The sequence below is a fragment of the Triticum aestivum genome, chromosome 7A (genome assembly GCF_018294505.1).
Source record: "Triticum aestivum cultivar Chinese Spring chromosome 7A, IWGSC CS RefSeq v2.1, whole genome shotgun sequence".
Classification (NCBI taxonomy): domain Eukaryota; kingdom Viridiplantae; phylum Streptophyta; class Magnoliopsida; order Poales; family Poaceae; genus Triticum; species Triticum aestivum.
The window spans coordinates 320,298,047-320,310,607 of NC_057812.1; positions in this window are offsets into that span (position 1 = coordinate 320,298,047).

Sequence of the window (12,561 nt, forward strand, 5' to 3'; positions counted from 1 at the left end):
AAGAACAAGCAAGATGAGAATGGCGTAATCATCCGCAACAAGACTAGTTCTTCCTCAGTTTTCAAATTCAACAATTTCAAGAAGGAATTTTCTTGTCTCAAGCCAAATACCTCAAGGATATCCTAGCAAAATTTGGCATGTCTGATGCTAGCCCATGTAAGACCCCCATGCCAACCAAAATTGTACTCACTGAAGACTCAAACGGTATCCCCTTCGACCCATCTAAATAACGCTCTATGATTGGTTCATTGCTTTATCTTTTTGCATCTAGACCAGACATCATGTTTAGTGTATGCATGTCTGCTAGATTTCAAGCTTCCCCTAGGGAAAGCCATCATAAGGCGGTTAAGCACATTCTTAGATACCTTGTTCACACCCCAAAGTTGGGTCTATGGTACCCCAAGGATGCTAAGTTTGATCTCATTGGGTACACGGATGCGGATTGGGCTGGAGACAAAGTGGATCGTAAATCCACCTCTGGTGCATGTCAATTTCTTGGACGCTCCTTGGTAAGTTGGTCCTCGAAGAAGCAAAATTGTGTTGCCCTCTCCACTGCCGAAGCTCAATATATTGCAACCGCCAGTTGTGCAACTCAGTTACTATGGATGAGGCAAACTTTGAAGGATTACGGTATCACCTATAGACATGTGCCTCTTCTATGTGATAATGAAAGTGCCATTAATATTGCTGAGAACCCCAAAGATCATACCCGCACCAAGCACATTGACATTAGGTACCACTTCCTGAGAGATCATGTGGAGAAGGGTGATATTGACATTGCTCATGTTGGCACAGATATGCAACTTGCAGATATTTTCACCAAGCCATTGGATGAGGCAAGATTTTGCCAACTTAGGCGTGAACTTGGTATCTTGGAGCTTGACAACATTATGTGAAAACTAGTACTCATGCATGCATTGTCATAATGTCCTGTCTCTATGTAGGCATATATTTAGGGGGAGACACTCAACTCATGCATTCTCTCACCCTATGAAATGCATAAAAAGAACAAACACTCTCAAAGCTACCATGTTACTCTAACTATGGTGCTTTCAATGATGGCGTAGTGATTATGGACCCAAAGTTCAAATCTTTGCAGTGTCATGTCACGTATACTCATACATGGTGGCATCAGCCACCGCCTTGTCATTAGAACAACATGTGAGCAGTATGTGTGTTTATTATTGTTGGTTTAGGAAACTCATTGCTTCATCTAGGGTGTCCTTGCATCCTACTACATATTTCACTCATCATCTCTCCATCATTGTTATTAGCACCAACTATGGCACCCTAGTCTTCCTTGAAAAGATATTTTAAAAAAAATTCCACCGGACGTCCGTCAAATCCTTTCTGGTGCTCTTGCACCGGTCGTCCGATCTGTACTGGTCATCTATAAAAATTTCTCCGGTGCCCTATTGCCGGTCGTCCGCTGTAACCGGACTTCCGTTAATTACTGCTCTGTCTAAACGCGTCGGATGTCTGTTTTTTTGCCAGTCATCTGCTACTTCTTGTGTCAAGTTGCCCTCTCAGGTCCCGGATGTCCGGTTCACACCGGATGTCCGGTACGGTTCTCGCCCGCCTATATATACTAGGGCGTGTGGTCCGGTCAGCTCTAAACCTAACTCCTCTCGTCTCCGCCGCCGCCGCACTCTCTCCTTGCTGCATTCATGGGCTGGGCCCCTCGCCGCCGGGACCCCGTTCGTCCCTTCTGTCCTTCGTCGCGCCTCTGACCACCCTTCTCTCGACCCGGCCGGTTTCAGGGGAAACCTCTTCTCCGTCGCATCTTCTCCTCGACCTCCCGAGGTAGCAACTGCTATTTTTTTTCTTTCCCCCATTGCTCTAACCTTCTTGATCTATGGTGTTTGTTAAGATTTGGAGTTTCCTCCTTCCCTAGGTAGCAATGCCACGGACAAAGGCTCTGCTCGCAAGCAGGTCACTGCTGGAGGCTCTCGTCCGTCTCGTCGTGGTGGGTCCGATGATTCACAGGAGCGCGCTCGTCCTCGAAAGCATGCCGCTCACCCTCGCAGCTCCACTGGTGCCTCTTCGACGGAAGAATCCGACTATGAGGATGAATTGGAAGAAATTGAGGAACCCACTTATGTTGTTGTTCGCATCACTGCACCCAAGCCTGGAACTCGTCGGCCCACATTCAAGCCTCCTCCTCCTCCGGTTCAACCTCCAGGTGTTGCCCGTCGCATCTCTCTTGAACCTCCACTCCCTCACGGCCGCATCATTAAACGGTTCAATGAGGTTCCCCTCGCTTCTTACCTTAAGCTTCGTCGTGATGTAAATCAATTCACTGTTCTCAGCGATTCACAGGATGCTCGTTTTCACACAAATGTCCAAGCCGACATTTTCACCACTATAGTCATTCCTAAAGGGTTATCTATCCATATGTGCATCGACTTAGAGCATATCCGCACTCATCCGGAGAAATATTTGGGAGCCATTGAGCTCATTGAGTCCTCCAGTCTTGCTGCACCATTTGAATTCCAGCATGATTTTAACTATGCTGCAATTCATCAATTCTATGCCACTTGTTACTTTGGTCCCGATAAAACTGTCACTTGGATGACCTCCAACACCATGCTCACGGCATCCTATGCTCAATTTGTTGCTGCTCTTGGTTTTCCTGACACAGGGTTCAAAATCCATAAGGATGACCCTAACCATAAGCCCAAGAGCATAGAGGTCTGTGCGGATCTTCTCAAGCCCATAAGTGAAATGTCTAATCAGGAGAAACATAAGGGCCTGAACCAAGTTTCAATTTGGCGCTCACCCTTCTACATCATTTTTTAGTGTGTTATTCGCACCATATATCCCAAGATGGGTGACAAGGGGTCATGTAACAGCTACTGCATTGATCTCATGCATCGCCTCGATGAGTCTCCCACAGGGAAGATAAATATCCCTCACTTTCTGTGGCATGAGATCCGTCTGTCTTGTTTTCAACACAAGCGAGCCTTTCCTCATGCCCCCTTCCTTCAGGCATTTATCGAGAGTGTTGCGCCGTTTCCCATTGCCCGCACTCACTTGCACGAACGGTGGGTCATTCCATCTCACATGGCGGAGGATTGGGTTCTCAAGGACTCTTCTGCTCCTGCTCATCGTACCCCGGCTAGTGTTCCTTCTTCCGCCACTCGGTCTACTTCTTCCGGCTCCGCACCTTTTGGTCGCATCTCTCACTTTCTTGGGAAAGCTCACTCTGCCATGATGAAGATGTTTACCTTTCATTGCTCTCAAAATCATGACGTTGTCACACGCTTGGTCACCTCCAAGAATGCTTTGAAGGCTCGTATGAGAGACTCCGGAGTTTATGATGTGAGTGACAATGAACGTCTTCCTGATGATCCACCTTCTAACTTCGGCTTTCCTTCGGGTCCTGAGTGGGCTGACTTCCTTGACGAGGCTGGTGGTAGTGGTGCTCATGATGATGATGACGATGATGCTCTTTGATGTCGTTATGACACCTCCTTTTGGGTATTTGCTGCCAAGGGGGAGTAGGCACTTATTTATGTGATATGATGCTATGATATTATCTTATTATCTTGTTATCGAACTCATGCTATGTGATTAACCTGTTATAGAACTTATGATATGTTTGGACCGACTTATGTTATATGCTATGAGTGATGAATCCTTGAGAAGCCTATTCTAAATCTAATGTTATCTTGATTATCTTGTGTATGAATTTCGGTTGTGTTGGTATCATAGTGAGGGGGAGCTCTCTTCATGTTTACCTATGAGTTATTGCACATATTGAGGGGGAGCTCCACAACAAACCCTTCGATATTCAATGTTTTTAAATTCTTTCGATATTCAAAGCTTTATTCTAAAAAGTGTTGGGGATCGTAGCAGAAATTTAAAATTTTCTACGCATCAACAAGATCAATCTATTGAGTAATCTAGCAACGAAGGGAAGGAGAGTGCATCTACATACCCTTGTAGATCGCTAAGCGGAAGCGTTCAAGTGAACGGGGTTGATGGAGTCGTACTCGTCGTGATCCAAATCACCGATGATCCTAGTGCCGAACGGACGGCACCTCCGCGTTCAACACACGTATGGAACGGAGACGTCTCCCACGCCTTGATCCAGCAAGGAGGAGGGAGAGGTTGAGGAAGAAGTCCAACAACACGACGGCGTGGTGGTGGAGGAGTTTGTGATTCTCCGGCAGGGCTTCGCCAAGCACCATGGAGGAGCAGGAGAAGGTAGGAGGAGGGAGGGCTACGCCAGGTTCAAGGGTGTGGCCGCCCTCCCACCCCTCCACTATTTATAGGTGAGGGAGAAGGGGGCCGGCCCCCTTAGATCCCATCTAGGGTTGGGGGCGGCGGCCAAGGGGGGGAGGAGTGCCTCCCAAGTCAAGTGGAGGCCCTCCCCTTAGGGTTTCCCCTCTCCCATGCGCATGGGCCTTGGGGGGCTGGTGCCCTTGGCCCATTAAGGTTGGGGCGCCCCCCTACATCCCATGCTGCTGTATTGGACGTGGTGGAACATTTTTCGGACCTCCGGACCCCTCCGGAATCCTTCGGAACCTTCCGGAAGCTTCCCGGTACAATACCGGAAAAAACCAAACTTTTCCCAGAACCCGAACAACAACTTTCCATATATAAATCTTTACCTCCGGACCATTCTGGAACTCCTCGTGATGTCCGGGATCTCATCTGGGACTCCGAACAACATTCGGTAATCACATACAAGTCTTCCTAATAACCCTAGCGTCATCAAACCTTAAGTGTGTAGACCCTACGGGTTCGGGAACCATGCAGACATGACCGAGACAACTCTCCGGCCAATAACCAACAGCGGGATCTGGATACCCATGTTGGCTCCCACATGTTCCACGATGATCTCATCGGATGAACCATGATGTCGAGGATTTCAATCAATCCCGTATTCAATTCCCTTTGTCTAGCGGTATTGTACTTGTCCGAGATTCGATCGTCGGTATCCCGATACCTTGTTCAATCTCGTTACTGGCAAGTCTCTTTACTCGTTCCGTAACACATCATCCCGTGATCAACTCCTTGGTCACATTGCGCACATTATGATGATGTCCTACCGAGTGGGCCCAGAAATACCTCTCCGTTACACAGAGTGACAAATCCCAGTCTCGATTCGTGCCAACCCAACAGACACTTTCGGAGATACCTGTAGTGAACCTTTATAGCCACCCAGTTACGTTGTGATGTTTGGCACACCCAAAGCACTCCTACGGTATCCGAGAGTTTCACAATCTCATGGTCTAAGGAAATGATACTTGACATTAGAAAAGCTTTAGCAAACGAACTACATGATCTTTGTGCTAGGCTTAGGATTGGGTCTTGTCCATCACATCATTCTCCTAATGATGTGATCCTGTTATCAACGACATCCAATGTCCATGGTTAGGAAATCGTAACCATCTATTGATCAACGAGCTAGTCAACTAGAGGCTTACTAGGGACATGGTGTTGTCTATTTATCCACACATGTATCTGAGTTTCCTATCAATACAATTCTAGCATGGATAATAAACGATTATCATGAACAATGAAATATGATATAATAATAACTAATTTATTATTGCCTCTAGGGCATATTTCCAACAGTCTCCCACTTGCACTAGAGTCAATAATCTAGTTCACATCGCCATGTGATTAACACTCACAGGTCACATCGCCATGTGACCAACATCCAAGAGTCTACTAGACTCAATGATCTAGTTCACATCACTCTGTGATAAACACTCAAAGAGTTCTGGGTTTGATCATGTTATGCTTGTGAGAGAGGTTGTAGTTAACGGGTCTTGCCATATTCAGATCCCTATGTATTTCGCAAAACTTTATGTCATATCATAGATGCTGCTACCATGTTCCACTTGGAGCTATTCCAAATTGTTGCTCCATTATACGTATCCGGTATCTCTACTCAGAGCTATCCGGATAGGTGTTAAGCTTGCATCGACGTAACTCTTTACGTCGAACTCTTTATCACCTCCATAACCGAGAAACATTTCCTTATTCCTTTAAGGACAATTTTGACCTCTGTCTGGTGATCCATTCCTAGATCACCTTTGTACCCTCTTGCCAGACATGTGGCAAGGCACACATCAGGTGCGGTACTCAGCATGGCATAATGTATAGAGCCTATGACAAGAGCATAGGGGACGACCTTCATCCTTCCTCTTTCTTCTGCCGTGGTCAAGCTTTGAGTCTTACTCAACTTCACACCTTACAACTTAGGTAAGAACCCCTTCTTTGACTGATCTATTTTGAACTCCTTCAAAAACATGACAAGGTGTGCGTTCTTTGAAAGTATCATCAGGTGTTTTGATCTATCTCTATAGATCTTGATGCCCAATATGCAAGCAGCTTTATTCAGGTCTTCCTTTGAAAAACCCTCTTCAAACAACCGTTTATGCTTTCCCGAAATTCTACATTATTTCGGATCAACAATATGTCATCCACATATACTTATTTCCCGAAAGCTTTGATCACTCTATCAAAGCATGTACTCTGACTCCGAGATGCTTTCTCTAGTCCATAAAAGGATTGCTGGAGCTAGCATACCTTTTAGCATCCTTAGGATCATCAAAACCTTTTATTGTATCACATACAACTTTTCTTACGAAAACTAGTAAGAAAACTTGTTTTGACATCCATCTGTAAGATTTCATAATCGAAAAATACAGCTAATGCTAACATGATTCCGACGGACTTAAGCATTGCTACGGGTGAGAAATTCTCATAGTAGTCAACTCCTTGAACTTGTGAAAATACTCTTTCCCACAAGTCGAGCTTCATAGACGGTAACATTACCGCCCACGTCTGTCTTCTTCTTAAAGATCCATTTATCTCAATGGTTTGCCGATCAACGGGCAAGTCCACCAAAGTCCACCCTTTGTTCTGATACATGGATCCTATCTCGGATTTCATGGCTTCTAACCATTTGTCGGAATACGGGCCCACCATCGCTTCTCCATAGTTCGTAGGTTCATTGTTGTCCAACAACATGACATCTAAGACAGGATCACTGTACCACTCAGGAGTAGCACATATCCTTGTCGACCTACGAGGTTCGATAGCAACTTGATCCGAAGCTTCATGATCACTATCATTAACTTCCTCTTCAACAGACGTAAGCGCCATAGAAAACATCTTTCTGTGTTGCATCACTCTCTAGTTGAAGTAAAGGTTCGACAACCTCATCAAGTTCTATCTTCCTTCCACTCAATTCTTTCGAGAGAAACTCCTTCTCGAGAAAGGACCCGTTCTTAGCGACAAACAATTTGCCCTCGGATCTGAGATAGAAGGTATACCCAACTCTCACCCTTGGGTATCCTATGAAGATGTGTTTGTCCGCTTTGGGTTCGAGCTTCTTCCGGCTGAAGCCATAAGCATCGTAGCCCCAAACATTAAGAAACGACAACTTTGGTTTCTTGCCAAACCAATGTTCATATGACGTCGTCTCAGCAGACTTAGATGGTGTCCTATCTAAAGTGAATGCAGTTGTCTCTAAGGCATAACCTCAAAATGAAAAACGGTAGATCGGTAAGAGACATCATAGATCGCACCATATCTCATAAGGTTCGATTATGACGTCTGGACACACCATTACAACTATGGAGTTCCAGGTGGCTTCAACTGTGAAACAATTCCACAATGTCTTAAGTGATTTTCCAAACTCATAACTCAAAAAATCCCCTTTTGATCAGATCGTAGGAACATGATCTTATTGTTATGATGATTCTTAACTTCACTCTGAAATCGCTTGAACTTTTCAAACGTTTCAGACTTGTGCTTCATTAAGTAGATATACCTATATCTGCCCAAATCGTCGGTGAAGATGAGAAAACAGCGATATCCACCGCACGCTTCAATTCTCATTGGATCACACGCATCAGCATGCATGATTTCCAACAAGTCACTTGCCCGTTTCATTCTACCTGAAAACGGGGTCTTAGTCATCCTGCCCATGAGGCATGGCTCGCATGTGTCAAGTGATTCAAAATCAAGTGACTCCAAACATCCATCGACATGGAGTTTCTTCATGCATCTTACGCCAATATGACCTAAGCGGCGGTGCCACGAGAAAGTGGTACTATCATTATTAACTCTACATCTTTTGGCGTGAACATGTGTATTACCACAACCGAGATTCAATGAACCATTCACATAGGGTGCATGACCATGAAAGGTATCATTCATGTAAACAGAATAACCATTATTCTCTAACTTAAATGAATGACCGTATTGCAATGAACATGATCTAATCATATTCATGCTCAACGTAGACACCTGATAACATTTATCTAGGTTCAATACTAATCCCGAAGGCAGATGGAGCGTGCGATGGTGATCTCATCAACTTTGGAAACACTTCCAACACACATCGTCACCTTGCCCTCAGCCAGTCTCTGTTTAGTCTGTAGCTTTTGCTTCAAGTTACCAATAATAGCAACTGAACCGGTATCCAATACCTAGGTGCTACCAGGAGTACTAGTGAGGTACACATTAATAACACGTATATACTTTGTTGAAGCTGCCAGCCTTCTTATCTAGCATGCATTTGGGGTAATTCTGCTACCAGTGACCGTTCCCCTTACAATAGAAGCACTTAGTCTCGGGTTTGGGTTCAACCTTGGGTTCCTTCACTGGAGCGGCAACTGGTTTGCCATCCATGAAGTTTCCCTTCTAGCCCTTGCCCTTCTTGAAACCAGTGGTCTTGTTAAACCATCAACACTTGATGCTCCTTCTTGATTTCTACCTTTTGCGGTCTTAAGCACTGCGAACAGCTCCGAGATCAACTCCATCCCTTGCATGTCATAGTTCATCACGAAGATCTAGTAGCTTAGTGATAGTGGCTAGAGAACTCTATCAATCACTATATTATCTGGAAGTTTAACTCCCACTTGATTTAAGTGATTGTAGCACCCAGACATTCTGAGCACATGCTTACTAGCTGAGCTATTCTCCTCCATCTTGTTGGCAAAAGAACTTGTCAGAGGTCTCATACCTCTCAACACGGGCATGAGCCTGAAATCCCAATTTCAGCTCTTGGAACATCTCATATGTTCCATCGCGTTCAAAACGTCATTGGAATCCCGATTCTAAGCCGTAAAGTATGGTGCACTAAACTATCAAGTAGTCATTAGAATGTGTCTGTCAGGTGTTCACAACATCCACAGACGACGTTGTAGGGGTTTGCACATCGAGCGGTGCATCAAAGACGTAAGCCTTCTGTGTAGCAGTGAGGACACTCCTCGGACTACGGACCTAGCCCGCATTATTGCTTACAATATCTTTCAACTTAATCTTTCTCTAGGAACGTATTGAAACAGGGAGCTACAACATGAGCTATTTATCTACAACATATTTGCGAATACAATTTAGACTATGTTCATGATAATTGGGTTCATCTAATCAAATTATTTAGTGAACTCCCACTCAGATAGACATCCCTCTAGTCATCTAAGTGAAACATCATCCGAATCGACTAGGCCGTGTCCGATCATCACGTGAGACGGACTAGTCATCAACGGTGAACATCTCATGTTGATCGTATCTTCTATACGACTCATGTTCGACCTTTCGGTCTTCCAAGTTCCGAGGCCATGTCTGTACATGCTAGGCTCGTCAAGTCAACCTAAGTGTATTGCGTGTGTAAATCTGGCTTACACCCGTTGTATTCGGATGTTAGAATCTATCACACCCGATCATCACGTGGTGCTTCGAAACAACGAACCTTCACAACGGTGCACAGTTAGGGGGAACACTTTCTTGAAATTTTAGTGAGGGATCATCTTATTTATGCTACCGTCGTTCTAAGAAAATAAGATGTAAAACATGATAAAGATCACATGCAATCAAATAGTGACATGATATGGCCAATATCATTTTGCTCCTTTTGATCTCCATATTCGGGGCTCCATGATCATCGTTGTCACCGGCATGACACCATGATCTCCATCATCGTGTCTTCTTGAAGTTGTCTCGTCATCTATTACTTCTACTACTATGGCTAACACTTTAGCAATAAAGTAAAGTAATTACATGATGTTTAAGTTGACACGCAGGTCATAAATAAATTAAGACAACTCCTATGGCTCCTGCCAGTTGTCATACTCATCGACATGCAAGTCGTGATTCCTATTACAAGAACATGATCAATCTCATACATCACATATATCATTCATCACATCCTTTTGGCCATATCACATCACAAGGCATATGCTGCAAAAACAAGTTAGACGTCCTCTAATTGTTGTTGCAAGTTTTTACGTGGCTGCTATAGGTTTCTAGCAAGAACGTTTCTTACCTACGCCAAAACCACAACGTGATATGCCAATTTCTATTTACCCTTCATAAGGACCCTTTTCATCGAATCCGATCCGACTAAAGTGGGAGAGACAGACACCCGCTAGCCACCTTATGCAACTAGTGCATGTCAGTCGGTGGAACCAGTCTCACGTAGAGTACGTGTAAGGTCGGTCCGGGCAGCTTCATCCCACGATGCCACCGAATCAAGATAAGACTAGTAACGGCAAGTAAATTGACAAAATCGACACCCACAACAACTTGTGTTCTACTCGTGCATAGAAACTACGCATAGACCTAGCTCATGATGCCACTGTTGGGGATCGTAGCAGAAATTTAAAATTTTCTACGCATCACCAAGATCAATCTATGGAGTAATCTAGCAACGAGGGGAAGGAGAGTGCATCTACATACCCTTTTATATCGCTAAGCGGAAGAGTTCAAGTGAACAGGGTTGATGGAGTCGTACTCGTCGTGATCCAAATCACCGATGATCCTAGCGCCGAACGGACGGCACCTCCGCGTTCAACACACGTACGGAACGGAGACGTCTCCCACGCCTTGATCCAGCAAGGAGGAGGGATAGGTTGAGTAAGAAGTCCAACAGCACGACGGTGTGGTGGTGGAGGAGTTTGTGATTCTCCGGCAGGGCTTCGCCAAGCACCATGGAGGAGGAGGAGAAGGTAGGAGGAGGGAGGGTTGCGCCAGGTTCAAGGGTGTGGCCGCCCTCCCACCCCTCCACTATTTATAGGTGGGGGATAAGGGGGCAGGCCCCCTTAGATCCCATCTAGGGTTGGGGGCGGCGGCCAAGGGGGGAGGAGTGCCTCCCAAGTCAAGTGGAGGCCCTCCCCCTTAGGGTTTCCCCTCTCCCATGCGCATGGGCCTTGGGGGGGCTGGTGCCCTTGGCCCATTAAGGTTAGGGCGCCCCCCTACAGCCCATGCTGCTGTATTGGACGTGGTGGAACATTTTCTGGACCTCCGGACCCCTCCGGAATCCTTCGGAACCTTCCGGAAGCTTCCCGGTACAATACTGGAAAAAACCGAACTTTTCCCGAAACCCGAACAACAACTTTCCATATATAAATCTTTACCTCCGGACCATTCCGGAACTCCTCGTGACGTCCGGAGTCTCATCCGGGACTCCGAATAACATTCGGTAATCACATACAAGTCTTCCTAATAACCCTAGCGTCATCGAACCTTAAGTGTGTAGACCCTACGGGTTTGGGAACCATGCAGACATGACTGAGACAACTCTCCGGCCAATAACCAACAGTGGGATCTGGATACCCATGTTGGCTCCCACATGTTCCACGATGATCTCATTGGATGAACCACGATGTCGAGGATTTCAATCAATCCCGTATTCAATTTCCTTTGTCCAGCGGTATTGTACTTGTCCGAGATTCGATCGTTGGTATCCCGATACCTTGTTCAATCTCGTTGCCGGCAAGTCTCTTTACTCGTTCCATAACACATCATCCCGTGATCAACTCCTTGGTCACATTGTGCACATTATGATGATGTCCTACCGAGTAGGCCCAGAGATACCTCTCCGTTACACGGAGTGACAAATCCCAGTCTCGATTCATGCCAACCCAACAGACACTTTCGGAGATACCTGTAGTGAACCTTTATAGCCACCCAGTTACGTTGTGACGTTTGGCACACCCAAAGCACTCCTATGGTATCCGGGAGTTGCACAATCTCATGGTCTAAGGAAATGATACTTGACATTAGAAAAGCTTTAGCAAACAAACTACACGATCTTTGTGCTAGGCTTAGGATTGGGTCTGTCCATCACATCATTCTCCTAATGATGTGATCCTGTTATCAACGACATCCAATGTCCATGGTCAGGAAACCGTAACCATCTATTGATCAACGAGCTAGTCAACTAGAGGCTTGCTAGGGACATGGTGTTGTCTATTTATCCACACATGTATCTGAGTTTCCTATCAATACAATTCTAGCATGGATAATAAACGATTATCACGAACAATGAAATATGATATAATAATAACTAATTTATTATTGCCTCTAGGGCATATTTCCAACAAAAGGTGCATGTATGTTGTCATCAACTACCAAAAAGGGGGAGATGGAAAGTGCAATCATGCCCTTAATCGTATTTTGATGTTGATGACAACATGCATATTGAGACTAATCATGTTTATCGAGTATTTCTCAGGATTATGTCCCAAGGGCTATGTGTGTGTGTGGATCATGACTACGGACATAAAAACATATATCACCCAAGAGAAGAGA